General features: G+C 40.7%; 1 protein-coding gene across 1 annotated transcript in view; it reads left to right on the forward strand.

The window, feature by feature from the left end:
- Positions 1-16,335, forward strand: part of CLVS1 (clavesin 1) — a 175,207-nt gene that overhangs the window by 156,551 nt on the left and 2,321 nt on the right. The gene's annotated exons all lie outside the window — the stretch shown is intronic.

A 16,335-nucleotide genomic window follows, 5' to 3' on the forward strand; every position in this document is an offset into this window, starting at 1 on the left:
CTTCTGGCTTACTTCACTCTGTATAATAGGCTCCAGTTTCATCCACCTCATTAGAACTGATTCAAATGTATTCTTTTTAATGGCTGAGTAATACTCCATTGTGTATATGTACCACAGCTTTCTTATCCATTCATCTGATGATGGACATCTAGGTTGCTTCCATGTCCTGGCTATTATAAACAGTGCTGCGATGAACATTAGGGTACACGTGTGTCTTTCCCTTCTGGTTTCCTCAGTGTGTATGCCCAGCAGTGGGATTGCTGGATCATAAGGCAGTTCTATTTCCAGTTTTTTAAGGAATCTCCACACTGTTCTCCATAGTGGCTTTACTAGTTTGCATTCCCACCAACAGTGTAAGAGGGTTCCCTTTTCTCCACACCCTCTCCAGCATTTATTTTTTGTAGACTTTTGGATCGCAGCCATTCTGACTGGTGTGAAATGGTACCTCATAGTGGTTTTGATTTGCATTTCTCTGATAATGAGTGATGTTGAGCATCTTTTCATGTGTTTGTTAGCCATCTGTATGTCTTCTTTGGAGAAATGTCTATTTAGTTCTTTGGCCCATTTTTTGATTGGGTCGTTTATTTTTCTGGAGTTGAGCTGTAGGAGTTGCTTGTATATTTTTGAGATTAGTTGTTTGTCAGTTGCTTCATTTGCTATTATTTTCTCCCATTCTGAAGGCTGTCTTTTCACCTTGCTAATAGTTTCCTTTGATGTGCAGAAGCTTTTAAGGTTAATTAGGTCCCATTTGTTTATTTTTGATTTTATTTCCAATATTCTGGGAGGTGGGTCATAGAGGATCCTGCTGTGATGTATGTCAGAGAGTGTTTTGCCTATGTTCTCCTCTAGGAGTTTTATAGTTTCTGGTCTTATGTTTAGATCTTTAATCCATTTTGAGTTTATTTTTGTGTATGGTGTGAGAAAGTGGTCTAGTTTCATTCTTTTACAAGTGGTTGACCAGATTTCCCAGCACCACTTGTTAAAGAGATTGTCTTTAATCCATTGTATATTCTTGCCTCCTTTGTCAAAGATAAGGTGTCCATATGTGCGTGGATTTATCTCTGGGCTTTCTATTTTATTCCATTGATCTATATTTCTGTCTTTGTGCCAGTACCATACTGTCTTGATAACTGTGGCTTTGTAGTAGAGCCTGAAGTCAGGTAGGTTGATTCCTCCAGTTCCATTCTTCTTTCTCAAGATCGCTTTGGCTATTCGAGGTTTTTTGTATTTCCATATAAATTGTGAAAGAGAAAGAGGCTTTAAAGACCCAAGCTGCACCTCCACTCAGGCCAGTAGAGTGGCCCCAACTTTCCAGGAAATGATCCACCTCATCTATCCCATATATTGGGCACTTGGAGGGGCCCAAGCACTTTGGAGTCTTGTCCAAATACATAATGGAAGGATTGCTTTTGATTCCTTTGACCAGACGCCTCCATCTATATGTTCCCTAAACTTTCCTAGATCCCATGGGAAAGAAGTGGGACGCTATCAAAAGACACTGTGAGCCAGCCACTTTTATGGGAGGGAGTGGAGGAAGCTGAGGGAATGCCTGGATGGAGTTCAGATTTCTGAGCCAAAAGGAAATTTTTGGCCATGTTGTTCCCCTTTGGGTCCTGCCTGGGTGGTAAAAAGAAGAAAGTCAGTTTAACTGTTTTCAGCTGTCAGTAGAATTGCCTATGACCTTGGTGGTCTTTCAGCATGTCGTCCTCATTTTATGGAGTGAATTACGCGTTTACTGGATAACTACTCATTTCCGGCAGAAGTAATATATCATTATGAAATACAATCTGCAGGAAAAGAATGAGGGGTGTCAGTGTGGGAACAGGAGGACCCTTGTCTTCTAAGCAGTTGGGGCAAAAAAAGAAAAGGCTCATTTTACTGTGTGGCCCCGGGAACAGATGTTCCATATGGAGGTCCCATTCAGTAAAACGACATGAGGCGTCATTTCTTCATGAATGCTTCACAGTCCCTGCTGCCTTCTAAGTTGCATTATGACTGATTTATCGCTCAAACACTTCTCACTTTTCTGGTGTCCCTCTATGCCAAGCAGCTAATGCCTGAGATGTCATCACTTCTAGAAGCAAAGACCTTGTGGGTACCCCATGCAAGCCCAGTGTTTTATGTCAGTTGGATACCGGAGGGTTTGCATGGATGCTGACAGGAATTTGTTAACATTTTCTAAAGATTAAGATAAATAGCTGCCTATCCTCTTCAATACTCATGCATCCAACTGAAACTAATTCCCTGCTTTTATACAGCTTTCTTTATTGTGGCAGGAATGAGGGGAGGGCATCTCCTTACACAAACATCCTATAAAGCCATGTAACATTAAAAGTGAAAGTCGCCCAGTCGTGTCCAACTCTTTGTGACCCCATGGACTGTAACCTACCAGGCTCCTCTGTCCATGGCATTCTCCAGGCCAGAATACTGGACTGGGTAGCTGTTCCCCTTCGCCAAAGTAATATTAGAATGAAGAAAATCTACAATGAATTCAGCCCATAAGAACATGATCAAGGACAGATAAAATGTGTGTGGGGGTGGGAGGTGGGCACATGTTCTCCTCTGTTTTAAAGAGCAACATGACAAATTATGAGATAAAGAATTCTAAGTGCCTGGAAAAGCCAAGAAGTGGGGTTGAATTAGAAGCAAATGAACAGGTGTGGGTGTGACTGATTGCAGTTTCAAGCGCTAAGTGTTTGCTAACTCACAGTGTCTGTTCCGAAAGAGACTCCTGTTTGCTGAAGCCCCATGGTCAGGCACGGTTAATTGGAAAGAAAGATGTAGTCTAGGCAAGAAAAGCAAAGAAGGTTTATTTCTTGTGAATACATTGCTGTTGGTAAGCAAACATTTTGTCTGATGCAGATAAAGCTGATGGCATGTATACCCAACGTCTCGCCAGCAGTAGGGTTCTCATATAAGCTTTAATGATTGTATGGATGAAAACAAATATTTGATGTGATATGTGATGAAAGTCTCATTGAAGTATCATTCATAAAAACTGTGCTGCTCACGTAGAGAATTTCAGGGCCTTTAAGCAAACTTTGCTATAGATCTTATGTGAGCTTAAAGTATCCAGACTACAGTGTTTGAGCTTTCATGTCAAGGCCATACACGAGCATTGTCGAGTTTTCAGCATCTCATGGGAAATGCCTTCACGTCTCCACTTCTTCCCATGTGCCAGACAGGATACAGATGTTCTTGGACTTATTCTGAAAGTTCTTGAAAAATCGAGCCTTTTAGGTTTTGAGAATTGAAAGAAAAATAGATATTTTTTAAATGGATAATTTTTAAAAATAGATTTAAATGAATAAAAATAGATTATTATCCCCATGTTATAGATAGAGTTACTGGAGCACATGTGGGCATGCTTAGCTGTGTCTAAGTTGTGTCTGACTCTTTGTGTCCCCATGGACTATAGCCTGCCAGGTTCCTCTGTCCATGGGATTTTACAGGCAAGAATACTGGAGTGAGTAGCCATTTCCTTCCCAGGAAGATCCTGGCCCAGGGATTGAACCTGGGTATCCTGCATTGCAGGTGGATTCTTTAACACTGAGCTACCAGGGAAGCCACCAGGGAAGCCCAATGCCCTGAGGTTAAATGATTTAGCCCAGATGGCAGGGCTGGTAGGCAGCAAAACATTGTAAGTTCAATTCTCTTCATTCTAAGTCCAATGCTCTGTCTCTTTTACCACAACTGTTCTCACACTTGTGTGCATTCATTCATTCATTTGTTCCTTCATTCTACAGGGACTTATAGAGCCCTTTTTGGGGGTATTTGCCTTTTCTCAAAGTCCTGCAGCTGTCTGCTCCCATTCCTACCCGCCCTGATTGTATCCTCTCTCTAAGACAAGATTGAAAAGCAACTTCCTCTGTTACACTTTGATGTACTGTGCTAAACCCCATTCTGTGGGGAGAAGCTACAGCTACTTGGGAAGAAAATTTATATCAGGCTAATATAGTAATATCAAAGGAGATGCATTAATATCTTGCCATTTTAAGTCATCTGACTCAAAAATAGACTTACAGGAGGTAGTTTTTATTGAGATCACTAGCCATCCTTTTCAAACTCAGATAGAATGAGTCACCCTCATTGTCTCAGCTGGTGGCAGCTTCTGGCATTTTCTCTACCTGCTTCAGAACATCACATTCCAGTTCTAGCAAAGGGACTTCACAGAGGGTGTGCACCATCCATTTCACAGGGAGGAGAATAATTAGGAAAAATTGGGGATGCTCTGAAAGTGACTAGCAGCTCTTCGTGCCACTCTAATTCTAATGAAAGATGAGCCCATTCAAAGCAGGTGGTGCAAGAACCTGCAGCCGTTTGCTGTGTTGCTATTTTTAGATACAATTGGTAGTAGAAAACATTGTCCAGAAGCATCTGTATGTTAAAACTGTACTATTTGAAAGATCATCTGACTGTCTCAGGACACCTGAATCCACCTTGAAGTTCTTCAGTTCAGTTCAGTCACTCAGTTGTGTCCGACTCTTTGCAACCCCATGCACTGCAGCACACCAGGCTTCCCTGTCCATCACCAACTCCCAGAGCTTACTCAAACTCATGTCCATCGAGTTGGTGATGCCACCCAACCATCTCATCCTCTGTCATCCCCTTCTCCTCCCGCCTTGAAGTGCATGCCATTCCTCAAAACTTTGTAAACCTATACGTACAATGAACATGGGCTGATGGCAAGAACTGTTTTCTGGTTCACCTACAGACTGGGCCCTAAGATGTCTGCAGACCTCACTCTGATGCCCAGGGTGCTACCAAGGAGTTTGGGTACAACACATGCTAACTATCTAGCTATGACTTTGAGCACTCTCATCCCTCAGGTGCATTAAAGTGACTCTGCTTAAAAGAGCGCTTTGGTAAATAGCTTGGTAAAATTAAGAATGTTTTTAAAACTAAATAATCTGATTCTCTATATCTATTTTCTAAGTTGGCAGTCTTTTCTTTGGTTTCTTCAAGTGGTCAGACAAGGGCTGCCTCTCTTATCAGAAAGGCCAAGTGTCAGCTGTTCATATTCAGAAGACCATATTCAGGGAAATGTTGGTAAAATGATAAACAACATATATGGACCTAGAGAGTGGACTAAGTGAAGTAAGTCAGACAGAGAGAGATAAAATAATACGATATCGCTTATACGTGGAACCTAAAATATGATAAAAATGAATTTATTTTCAAAACAGAAACAGACTCACAGACCTAGAAAACAAATTTATGGCTACCAAAGGGGAAATAACGGGAGCTTAGGATAAATTAGAGTCCTGGGATTATCATATACACACTACCCGATTTAAAATAACCAAGGACCTACTATATAGCACAAAGAAATATGTTCAATACTTTTTAATAACCTATAAGGAGAAAGAATCTAAAAAAGAATATATATATATTTATATACTGAGAACTTCCCTGGTGGTTCAGCAATAAAGAATTCATCTTACAATGCAAGAAACCTGGGTTTGATCCCTGGATTGGGAAGATCCCCTGGAGAAGGAAATGGCAACCCACTCCAGTGTTCTTGCCTGGGTAATGCCATGGATAGAGGAGCCTGGCAGGTTACAGTCCATAGGTCACAAGAGTCAGACACAACTTAGCGACTAAACAACAGCAACAACAGCATATATACTGAATCACTGTGCCACACACTTAAAGCTGACAACGTCATGAATCAACTATACTTCAGAAAATACCAGTATCACTTCAGAAAATTACTGTGAGGTTTAAACAAAGATAATGCAAGCTAATGAATTAGCACAGAAGCTGGCATGAAATCAGTACTCAATAAATGGTGTGTCTTTTATTGTTGGTGGTGATGATGAAATGATGACAATAAATATAATAACCAGCCTTGGGGTTGGGTAACTCTCTCATAGGTGACAATTCTAAAAATATCCAATCAAAGTGTGTGTTGAAATCTTCTTTTCTGAAACTGATTTCGGATGTGACGAGCAGGCTTTGCTGAGGGCCAGCTGGAATTTTTCTGCACACTGGGACACCCTTGGTTGCTCGTGATGAGGTGGCAGCTACTCTCACCTCAGGGAGCTACTCTCAGGAGCTACTCTCACAGCAGGAAGCTGTGGCCTGAGGACAATCATATTGGCAATCAGTTACTTTAAATAAACCAGAATACTTCATGATGACACAGTTGAGTTCAGTTTAGTTGGTCGGTCATGTCCAACCCTTTACGATCCCATGGACTGCAGCACACCAGGCTTCCCTGTCCATCACCAACTCCTGGAGCTTTCTCAAACTCATGTCTATTGAGCTGGTGATGCCATCCAACCATCTCATCCTCTGTTGTCTCCTTCTCCTCCCACCTTCAATCTTTCCCAGCATCAGGGTCTTTTGCAGTCAGTCAGATCTTCACATCAGGTGGCCGAAGTATTGGAGTTTCAGCTTCAGCATCAGTCCTTCCAATGAATAGTCAGGACTGATTTCCTTTAGGAAATCACCTTGAAGTCCAAGGGACTCTCAAGAGTCTTCTCCAACACCACAGTTCAAAGGCATCAATTCTTCACCACTTCAGCACTCAGCTTTCTTTATTGGAGAAGGCAATGGCACCCCACTCCAGTACTCTTGCCTGGAAAATCCCACGGACGGAGGAGCCTGGTAGGCTGTAATCCATGGGGTTGCGAAGAGTCGGACATGACTGAGCGATTTCACTTTCACTTTTCACTTTCATGCATTGGAGAAGGAAATGGCAACCCACTCCAGTGTTCTTGCCTGGAGAATCCCAGGGATAGGGGAGCCTGGTGGGCTGCCACCTATGGGGTTGCACAGAGTCGGATGCAACTAAAGCAACTTAGCAGCAGCAGTAGCAGCTTTCTTTATAGTCCAAATCTCACATCCATACATGAATACTGGAAAAACCATAGTTTTGACTAGACAGATTTTTGTTGGCAAAGTAATGTCTCTGCTTTTTAATAAGCTTTCTAGGTTGGTCATAACTTTTCTTCCAAGGAGTAAGCATCTTTTAATTTCATGGCTGCAGTCACCATCTGCCGTGATTCTGGAGCCCCAAAAATAAAGTCTGTCACTGTTTCCACTGTTTCCCCATCTATTTGCCATGAAACAATGGGACCAGATGCATGATCTTAGTTTTCTGAATGCTGAGTTTTAAGCCAACTTTTTCACTCTCCTCTTTCACTTTTATCAAGAGGCTCTTTAGTTCTTTGAAAATAGTTATTAAATAGCACCTGGCAGCTTTGAATTCAGTATTTAGAAACTTGTGGAAATAAAAATATCTTTTAAAATACCTATTTACTTCTTTGGCTGCATTGAGTCTTAGTCGTAGCACCTGTGATCTTTTGTTGTGACACATGGACCCTCTAAGTAGTGGCACTTGAATGTAGCTGCCCTGTGGCACGTGTGATTTTAGTTCCCCGACCAGGGATTGAACCCGAGTTCCCTACATTTTAAGGTGGATTCTTGACCACTGAACCATGAGGGAAGTCCCTAAAGTTTTTTTTAAAAGGTAAATCTTTTGGACTCATGAAATCTAAATGTTTGGGCTCATACAAATTTTCAAAGAGGCTTTTCAGGTCTGGTCAAAATTTGTTATTTGCTGTATTATGCATTTCTAGGAGGAGGTAAAAACAAATGCTGAGATAGAGAAGTACTTAGAGTATTCAAGCAAATTAGCTTGAAGTCAGAATTGTGGAACTTTGAAAAATGAAGTCTAATTATTTTCAAGAACTAATGTTGATTTATCCCAGTCTGGTAGACTTCATGAACTCTTGGGGCTAAAATCAGCACTTTGTCCAGCAATCATCATTTTACAGTTGAAAAACGTGGGATCATAGAAGCCAAGTGAGATGTTCCATAGAGTCCCATAGCAAGTTAGTGACATGGTGACAATTCTCTTCCATCAGCTCATTTCTCCAAGGATCTTTATAATAAACAACAAAAACCATCTGTTAGTAATAATTTTGCTGTGTGTTCAGAAAGAACTTATTTCTTTCTTTTCAAGTAGTTTAAATTTCTTCCTGAAGTCTTTTGATATTATTTATCCATTTAGAGATAAAATAATGGGATATGTTCACCCTCATCTAAACAATTAATTAATGGAATCTAAACCAATGAAGTTTCTTTCTAGTTAGCATTCAAGCAACAACAGTGTTACTTAGAAAACAGCTCTCATGTCACCCGGGGCTTTGTGTGTATCATTGTGAGGATTAAATGAGTTAACATGTGAAAAATAACTCAGCACACTGAATACTGGCGGTGACAGATCATAATGTTGCTGCTGTGGTCGTTTGGGATGACTGTGAAATTCTAAATGAGGACGAGTATATCACTCTGGTTCAGCCACAAGCCTGACGGAGGGAATGAAGCCTTAGACTAGAGTCGTCCGATAAAAACAACGTGAGCTACACATAGAGTTTTAAGTTATCTTGTAGCCACATTACAAGTAAAGAGAGAAACAAGTGAAATTAATTCCAATAATAAGTTTTATTTAACTGAAATTGTTGTTGCTTGGTCCTGAAGCTGTGTCTGATTCTTTGACATACTGCCAGGCTCCTCTGTCGATGGGATTTCCCAGGCAAAAATACTGGAGTGGGTAGTCATTTCCTTCTCCAAGGGATCTTCTTGGACCAGAGATTGAACCCATGTCTCCTGCATTGGCAGGTAGATTATTTATCCCTGAGCCACCAAGGAAACCCAACCCCATGTATACAAAATATGATTTCAATATAATTTTAAAAGTATTAGATATTTTACATTCTTTTTTTTCATGCTGTCTCTGAAATCCCATGCATACAGTGTCTTTACAGCCTATCTCAATATCTCAACTAGGACCGATCCAGTTTCAAGTCCTCAGTGGGCACATGTGCTGAGGGCTCTGTGTTGGATGGTGTTGCTTTAGACCTATTGACATGTGAGCCCAATTTCCATCCTTTCTGAAGGCGCATGAGTTTTCTCTTGGCTCTTTCTTCCTTGCTCTAAGATTGGTACCTATCATGGTTAAATACAAATACATTACACACTTGAATTCAAGTTACAATGCATTTAGGCAAAAGCTGAATTATTGGACTCACTCTAAAAATAGTTCACTTAAAAAGTAATAGAATATTTATTTTTCTTCCATTGATTTCTTTATATTTCAGTAAGTTATGGCAAATTGTATTGTCACAGTCAAGGGAGGTTTATTTCTTATTTCTTCACTTCGATAGAGAAAGGCTTTGCTGCTTTACATGAGAAATACTTAGGCTAACTGTTAAAAAATGATTTGTTGATTTATGATTTATTGATCTGGTTTCATGAATTTTAATTGTATCATATTGCCGACAAGTATCATTCTAACATTGAAGAGTTTGGTAGCTGAACAGAATATGAGTCTTACGATTATTCTTTAAGACTCTACATCAAGGATATTACTGAAGGCATTATAGCAGGAAGGAACTCCATATTGCTTCACATCATGGAAAACAACTACAAATAGATGCACTGAAAGCTACATAAATAATTGTTCATCAGGTGGAAACTTCTGGGTTACTTCTAAAAGTTATAAGGTAAAATAATAAAGTTAGCTTTCATGTGGAGCAGTCTCATCACTTATTTTGAATTTTTAAAATATTAGTCTTTATCCATTCTCAAATCTTAGTCTGCATTTAGTCTCAGGTCACATGATACATCAGGATACACAGTTCTCTCTTGTAAATTTAATAATGAGGCTTTTGGGAACTTGGAGTTGAATTCATGCTTTGTAACTCAAAGTGTAGATGAACTAAATAGTCCAGACCTTAATTTTCTTATCTGCAAATGGGGAAGAATAGCAGTAGCTAAAAACGAAGGTACACATGTATCAGGCTGACACTGGGCTAGACACTTTCAATTTGTAATTCATCTAGTTCTCCTTACCTCCACCTCCCATGTTGTGGGCACTATCATACTTTCATTTTACACATGAGGGGGTCAAATTTGCCCAAGACCACAAAGCCAGTGGTGGAGCCATCATTCAAGTCCAGGCAGGAACTTACAGGGAGAAATAGAGGTTGAGTTGAATTACTGAGAGACATCTTTAAAAATATCTTTTTAAAAAACCTCACTCTTTCTGGCTAGAAGTGCTGATACAGGTGTACTAGAACATTCAGTTCAGTTCAGTTCAGTTCAGTCGCTCAGTCGTGTCAGACTCTTTGCAACCCCATGAATCGCAGCACACCAGGCCTCCCTGTCCATCACCAACACCCGGAGTTCACTCAGACTCATGTCCATCGAGTCAGTGATGCCATCCAGCCATCTCATCCTCTGTCATCCCCTTCTCCTCCTGCCCCCAATCCCTCCCAGCATCAGGGTCTTTTCCAATGAGTTAACTCTTCGCATGAGGTGGCCAAAGTATTGGAGTTTCAGCCTCAGCATCAGTCCTTCCAATGAACACCCAGGACTGATCTCCTTTAGGATGGACTGGTTGGATCTCCTTGCAGTCCAAGGGACTCTCAAGAGTCTTCTCCAACACCACAGTTCAAAAGCATCAGTTCTTTGGTGTTCAGCTTTCTTCACAGTCCAACTCTCGCATCCATACATGACCACTGGAAAAACCATACCCTTGACTAGATGGACCTTTGTTGGCAAAGTAATGTCTTTGCTTTTTAATATGCTATCTAGGTTGGTCATAACTTTCCTTCCAAGGAGTAAGCATCTTTTAATTTCATGGCTGCAATCACCATCTGCTGTGATTTTGGAGCCCCTAAAAATAAAGTCTGACCCTGTTTCCACTGTTTCCCCATCTATTTCCCATGTGAAAGGTAAATGCCTTTGGAAGCAGTAAAAATTAAAAGCGTGGCTATAGATATTTGATGACATGCAGTGGGGAAACTTCCAAATTTTGGAGAGGAAAAGGGGAAAGTAGAAAGAAGAAAGGTAGAGTGAATGGAGGTTGGGGGTGGGGGATATAATAGCAGGAAAACAAAATGTGGCAACTATCAAGGCAGGAACAAAGCCATTGTTAGGGTAGTGGCTACACCACTGAGATAATGACGGCTGTAAACTCCCCGGCTTGCCCTTGAGGTTAAGCTGGCTTTCAGTGTTGGAAAGAGGACCCATGAGAAAAGACTGAAATGTTTATTTTAGCAGAAGTGTTCGTCTACTTGGGTGAAGGCAAAGCCAACAAGTTGGGAGATTACCACTAACGTGATCTGGGCAAAAAAGTCACAAGGCAAGTGGTTCCTCCATGGTTAATGCACAGTTCCTGAACTCGCTTTTTATGAGTGGCAGAGACGTTTTTATCAGTGAACAGTTGAACATTCTTCCCAGAGAGTACTGTGACTCAGCTAAATGGACAGAGGGCAAGGTTTAAGACGGGTATCTCTCTTTGCTTTATTTATGCTAGATTTTGAAAAAGGCAACATATGCTTTCTGTTTTTCCAATGAATTTCAAATATTTCATGATAGAATGTGTTCCTTATATCAAAGGCTCATTTTGTGACCAGGTAAATGGAATTATGTCACACTGAAAGTAAAGATGCTCTGGTCCCCCTTCTCAATCAGAGAAAATGCAAACAAGAAAAAAAAAACAAAACCTGTGTTTAGTTCCTCATGCTCAATGCCTCAGGGCTGTTCAATTGTTACCCACCACTCAGCCAAGACAGTTTATTGGCTGAGATAAGAAACCCAGCATCCTGAGTCCCCACTGCCAGTATAAGTATTAAAAAGACTCCACATAGATCTGAGAAATGGAATGTTTTCTGCCATATCAGTAAACAAAGGATATCGTAGTCATCATCAGTGAGCTGGTGAGCCCTGAAGGAACTCAGGAAGGAATGAATACCTGCCATCTAGTAAACATCAGACTGCAGCCGCTTCCTATGATGAGTCCTGAGGAAACTCAGGATATGAAAACCCAGGAAACCGCCCGAGATATCTGAAGTGCATATCAAAAGAATGACTTCAGTGAGTCCAGACTCTTGCATCTTCCCACACATAGACAAGCGCTAAATTCCTTGACTTGAGATACCTGGTTTTCTTTAGTTAACAATCATCTTTCAACATTCAGTCTACCTGCCCTTTGTTGCAAAAATTCTATGTAACCTGGCTCCGTGCTGAGCCCCCACCCCCACCACCTCCTTGAAGCACTTCTCTCAGAGTTACTTGAGATGCTGCCTCCCGGGCTGAATAAAACATAACTCTTAACTTCTAAGTTGTGAATATTTTTTAAGTCAACAGATCCAAATCTGACGCCAAGTGAAGGGAAGGGGCACCCGAATGAGGCCTGTGAGTGATGTCACTCTGTGAATGATAGCTTTTCCTCTCTTCTTTTTCTTTAGAGATGAAAAAGAGATGATGCCTGCTTCCCACCCCAATACCCTGTTCTCAGAGTGCTGATCACAGCGACCCCATACCTGTCTATGGGTCTATGTGAGAAATGCATTCACTTCCCAAAACCAAGGGATGGACTCAGAGACACAAAGCACAGTGAAAGGGATAGTTTAACGGACAGTCTTAAAGATCTGGTGTCTGGTGGGCAGGCACACTCGGGACAGTTACAGCAAGCACTTTTATTCCCTGGCAAGCAGATCCCTCCCTGGTCCCTCACTGGCTTAGTACTATGGGGCTACAATCTTCTAGGACATCACCTAAGTCTCATAGCATATTCTTTCTTCTCCCTTCCCATCCTAAGTCCATATTTCTCAAACGTACTTTAGTTTATCCCTTCCCAAATATCCTGTTAGCTTAGGGCTGGTCCATAGGTAAGCTGTTAGGCAAGACTAGCTTGCCAGTAATTTTCCAAGATGAAACTAGCTAGCTGTGAGTGGAAAACCATTTGTTAATAATTCTCCACCCAAGGCCAGCCACTTTGTCCTGAAAATGGACCACTTCAAGTTCCATTTCTTATCGTCTATGACTGGGGTAATTAAAGCATTATTTCCACTAAAGAATGAGTATTTCTGAACATGTTCTCACAGTCCTTGGCTATGGCAGGAGACATTCACAAACATGTATCATACTTGAACAATCCTTAGCCATTTAACTCTGTAACTTTATTTACTTCATGCTAATTATTTGGTCTAAAGGGCCTGAAAACTCTCATATCAAAGAGCACATAACCGCTCTGTGTCATTTATGCCTTGTTTCCTTTGCAGTGTTATTTTTGTTGTTCAGTCATTCAGTCATGTCTGACTCTTTATGACCCCATGGACTGTAGCCTGCCAGGCTTCTCTGTTCATGGGATTTTCCAGGCAAGAATACTTGAGTGGGTTGCTGTTTCCTCCTTCAGGGGATCTTCCTGGACCAGGAATTGAACCCATGTCTCTGTGTCTCCTGCATTTGCAGGTGGATTCTTTACTGCTGAGCCACCAGGGAAGCCTTTATTACCACGAGTTAGTGGCAATAAGTGATTTTTGTTTGAAAGTTCAATATTTGAGAATTTGTTGATTTTTTTTTCCCCCATGGTGGCTTCCAAAACAGGGGAAGGGAAAGTTTAAAAACAAATCCACTACTCATGAAAATCACAGACAATAATTTGGATGGGTAACACATTTCTAGATCCAAAAGGATAGAGATACAGTGGTAATATGAGCCAAATTAAAAAAGATGAAATATTCAACCATGTACTTTCAAGATGGGAGAGAAATGACTTAACAGCAGCATGTGTAAATATAGCTAAAATTTCCCTTGGCTTTATTGAGTTCCAGAAAGGCTAAGGCAATTTTAGGTGCATTTTCTATGCTTCAAGAGAAGCATACAAAAAAGAAAAAGAGGGAAGCAATAATTTCATTCTTTTTTGAAGTGACATGCTGTGGGCAAGCAGTTGATGAAGAGATGCAGGAGAGTAGTTAAGTTCTAGAAATCTTGAAGGCTCAAGAGGAATTTGGTCAGTTTTAGTGGGAGCAGAGAGAGGGCTGGAGGGCACTTGACAAATATTTTAAGGGCTGTTATGTGGATCGAATGGATTATACATATTCTGGTGATTCCAGCAGACAAAACCAGGAATGGTATATAAAAGTTGCAAAAAGACAGGTTTTAGTTCATTGTAAGAAAAAGTTTTCTAGCAGAGTTGCTCCTCCAAGAGTAGGGAGGAATAGATTTCTTAAATCATATATATTTAACAAGAAACTGCTTGGCATCTTACTTAATATTTCCTAGTGGATTCATCTAGTGGGTCTCTAAGGTCCTTTCTAATTCTGTGGCTGTGATTCTCTTGCCATGTTGTAAAACAAAGCCAAGTGGCATGAATGAGAAATGCAGTTTAGTGTCTTTCAAGTGGACTGGCCATTAACATCCTCCACTTTCACCAGGGCCTGTAGGGCAAAGCGGTTAGGCAGCTGTCCAAGGTGCTGGATGGAGGTGGCCTGTATGGGCAGTTGTATTCCTGTTTTTCAGTTTTAGGTTTTTATTTACTTTTATTTATTTATTTTAATTGGAGGCTTTTTACAATTTACAACATCGTGGTGGTTTTTGCCATACATTCACATGAATCAGCCGTGGGTGTACATGTGTTCCCCATCCTGAACTTCCCTCCCACTCCCCCGCCCCATCCCATCCCTCAGAGAACCTTCTGGGTTTTCAGCTTTTCTGCTTTTTATATAAATCTATATAAATCTATTACCTCCACTGCCCACCCCGCTACACTTGTGGGGGAGTGTGTGTGCATGCACACACTGCATACACAGCCTTTAACTAAAGCAAAGAGAGAAATATGTAGGCAGTGTATAAAACAGCTGAAATATACTACTACCTGGGGCTTCTCTGCCCTGTGCCAGGAGCAATCAAATCCACTTCCTTTTGAAAGGTTAGGCTTGGCACCTAAAGTTGGACTAGATTGACATTTAGAGCGGCTAAATATCGCTGCAGTGTTAGGTAGACCAAGGAATACTGTGATGGTGATAAACCTGTCTTGTTCTCCATTCTCTATTTGTGTTGCCTTTCCTATGTTACTTTCTTTTTTTAATCCCTTAGTTATTTCCCACCCCAGAATGGAAGCAATAATAGCAGCATTCCTTACGGGTATGAAAATGAAGCAACTTCATACATGTAAAGAGGTTACGACTATAAGAGGTGCACAGACGACAAACATTAATGTCATTATATATCGTGCTTGAGGTCATCAAGACCACCCCCAGATGTGATCATCTGCTTGAGGGACTCACAGAAATGTGGTTATACTCACAATTATGGTTTACTACAGCAAAAGAATACAGATCAAAGTCAGCAAAGGGAAAAGGTGCCTTGGGTGGAGTCTAGGTACTCTGGAGCAGTTGCAAGCTTCCAGTTTTCCTCCCACTGGAATCACAGACAGAGCTTAATTTTCTCAGCAACATGTGACAGACAACACAGGCAACATGTCGTCAACCAGAGAAACTCACCCATGTCTTGGTATCCTGGTTTGTCTGTCACACAGGCAAGCAGAGCATGTGTGACTGACCTTAGCTACTTGGTCTTCAGCTCCTCTACCTCCCCCAACAGGAGGTCAAATTGAAAGGATGTCTCCCCAAGTCCAGGCATACAAAAATAGACATCCATCATTAATCACATTGTTAAAATAAACCATGTAGCATGGCCCAAAGCCTCAAGTATACAAAGACACTTTATCAGGCAGGATACTCTAGCGGTTAGTTAGTCAAGGGACGGTCCTGAAGACTCAGAAGGTGGAGAGTTTGGGAAACTCAGGTGTACTGAGTTACCCATTTACTGCACTTACATGTAAACCTTGCTTATTTGAATAACCCACTTCAATCATTTTCTTAATGTTTTGAGTGGCTTTTTCTTTTTAGTATATGAATGTTGATTGAATGTTTACTGTGTGCATAGCTCTTATAATCTTCTCTATAAAGTTGGAAAATAATTTCAATCTGGGTTATAAACACAAGAAATTATTACTCCAGTATCAGAAACTAAAGATCACTGACATTATTGCAATATTGGTAATAATAGAGTGCTCCATAAATTTTGACTACAATTACATGCTGAATGCTTTATGTATAATATTAGTTTTAGTCCTTCTTAACAACTCTGGGAGGTAGGTAATAGCTACCTATAGGTAACAGGTAATAGCTCTGTTTTACAGATGAGAAAACCAAGGTCCAGTGTTCTAAGAACTTCCCCAAGACTCCTCAGTTATTAAGGAGTCAAGGATACATTTACAGCCTGATTCTACATCTTGTGCTGTTAACATCATATATGATAGTTTCCTATGACCTTGAGAAATAAAGGCTCTCAAAAGTATTTTGAAACATTAAAAATCCAACCAAATTTATGAGACTTTATACATCTCAAGATCCATAGAATGCTTAGACAAAGGGGCAGAATTGTGGCTAGAACATGTGTTTGTTTTATCAAGAGGAGATCCCTACAAAGAAAATTCCAAGATGCCTGCTTCCCTAAAAACGTGATGTA

Source organism: Bos indicus, chromosome 14 (genome assembly GCF_029378745.1).
Source record: "Bos indicus isolate NIAB-ARS_2022 breed Sahiwal x Tharparkar chromosome 14, NIAB-ARS_B.indTharparkar_mat_pri_1.0, whole genome shotgun sequence".
Taxonomy (NCBI): Eukaryota; Metazoa; Chordata; class Mammalia; order Artiodactyla; family Bovidae; genus Bos; species Bos indicus.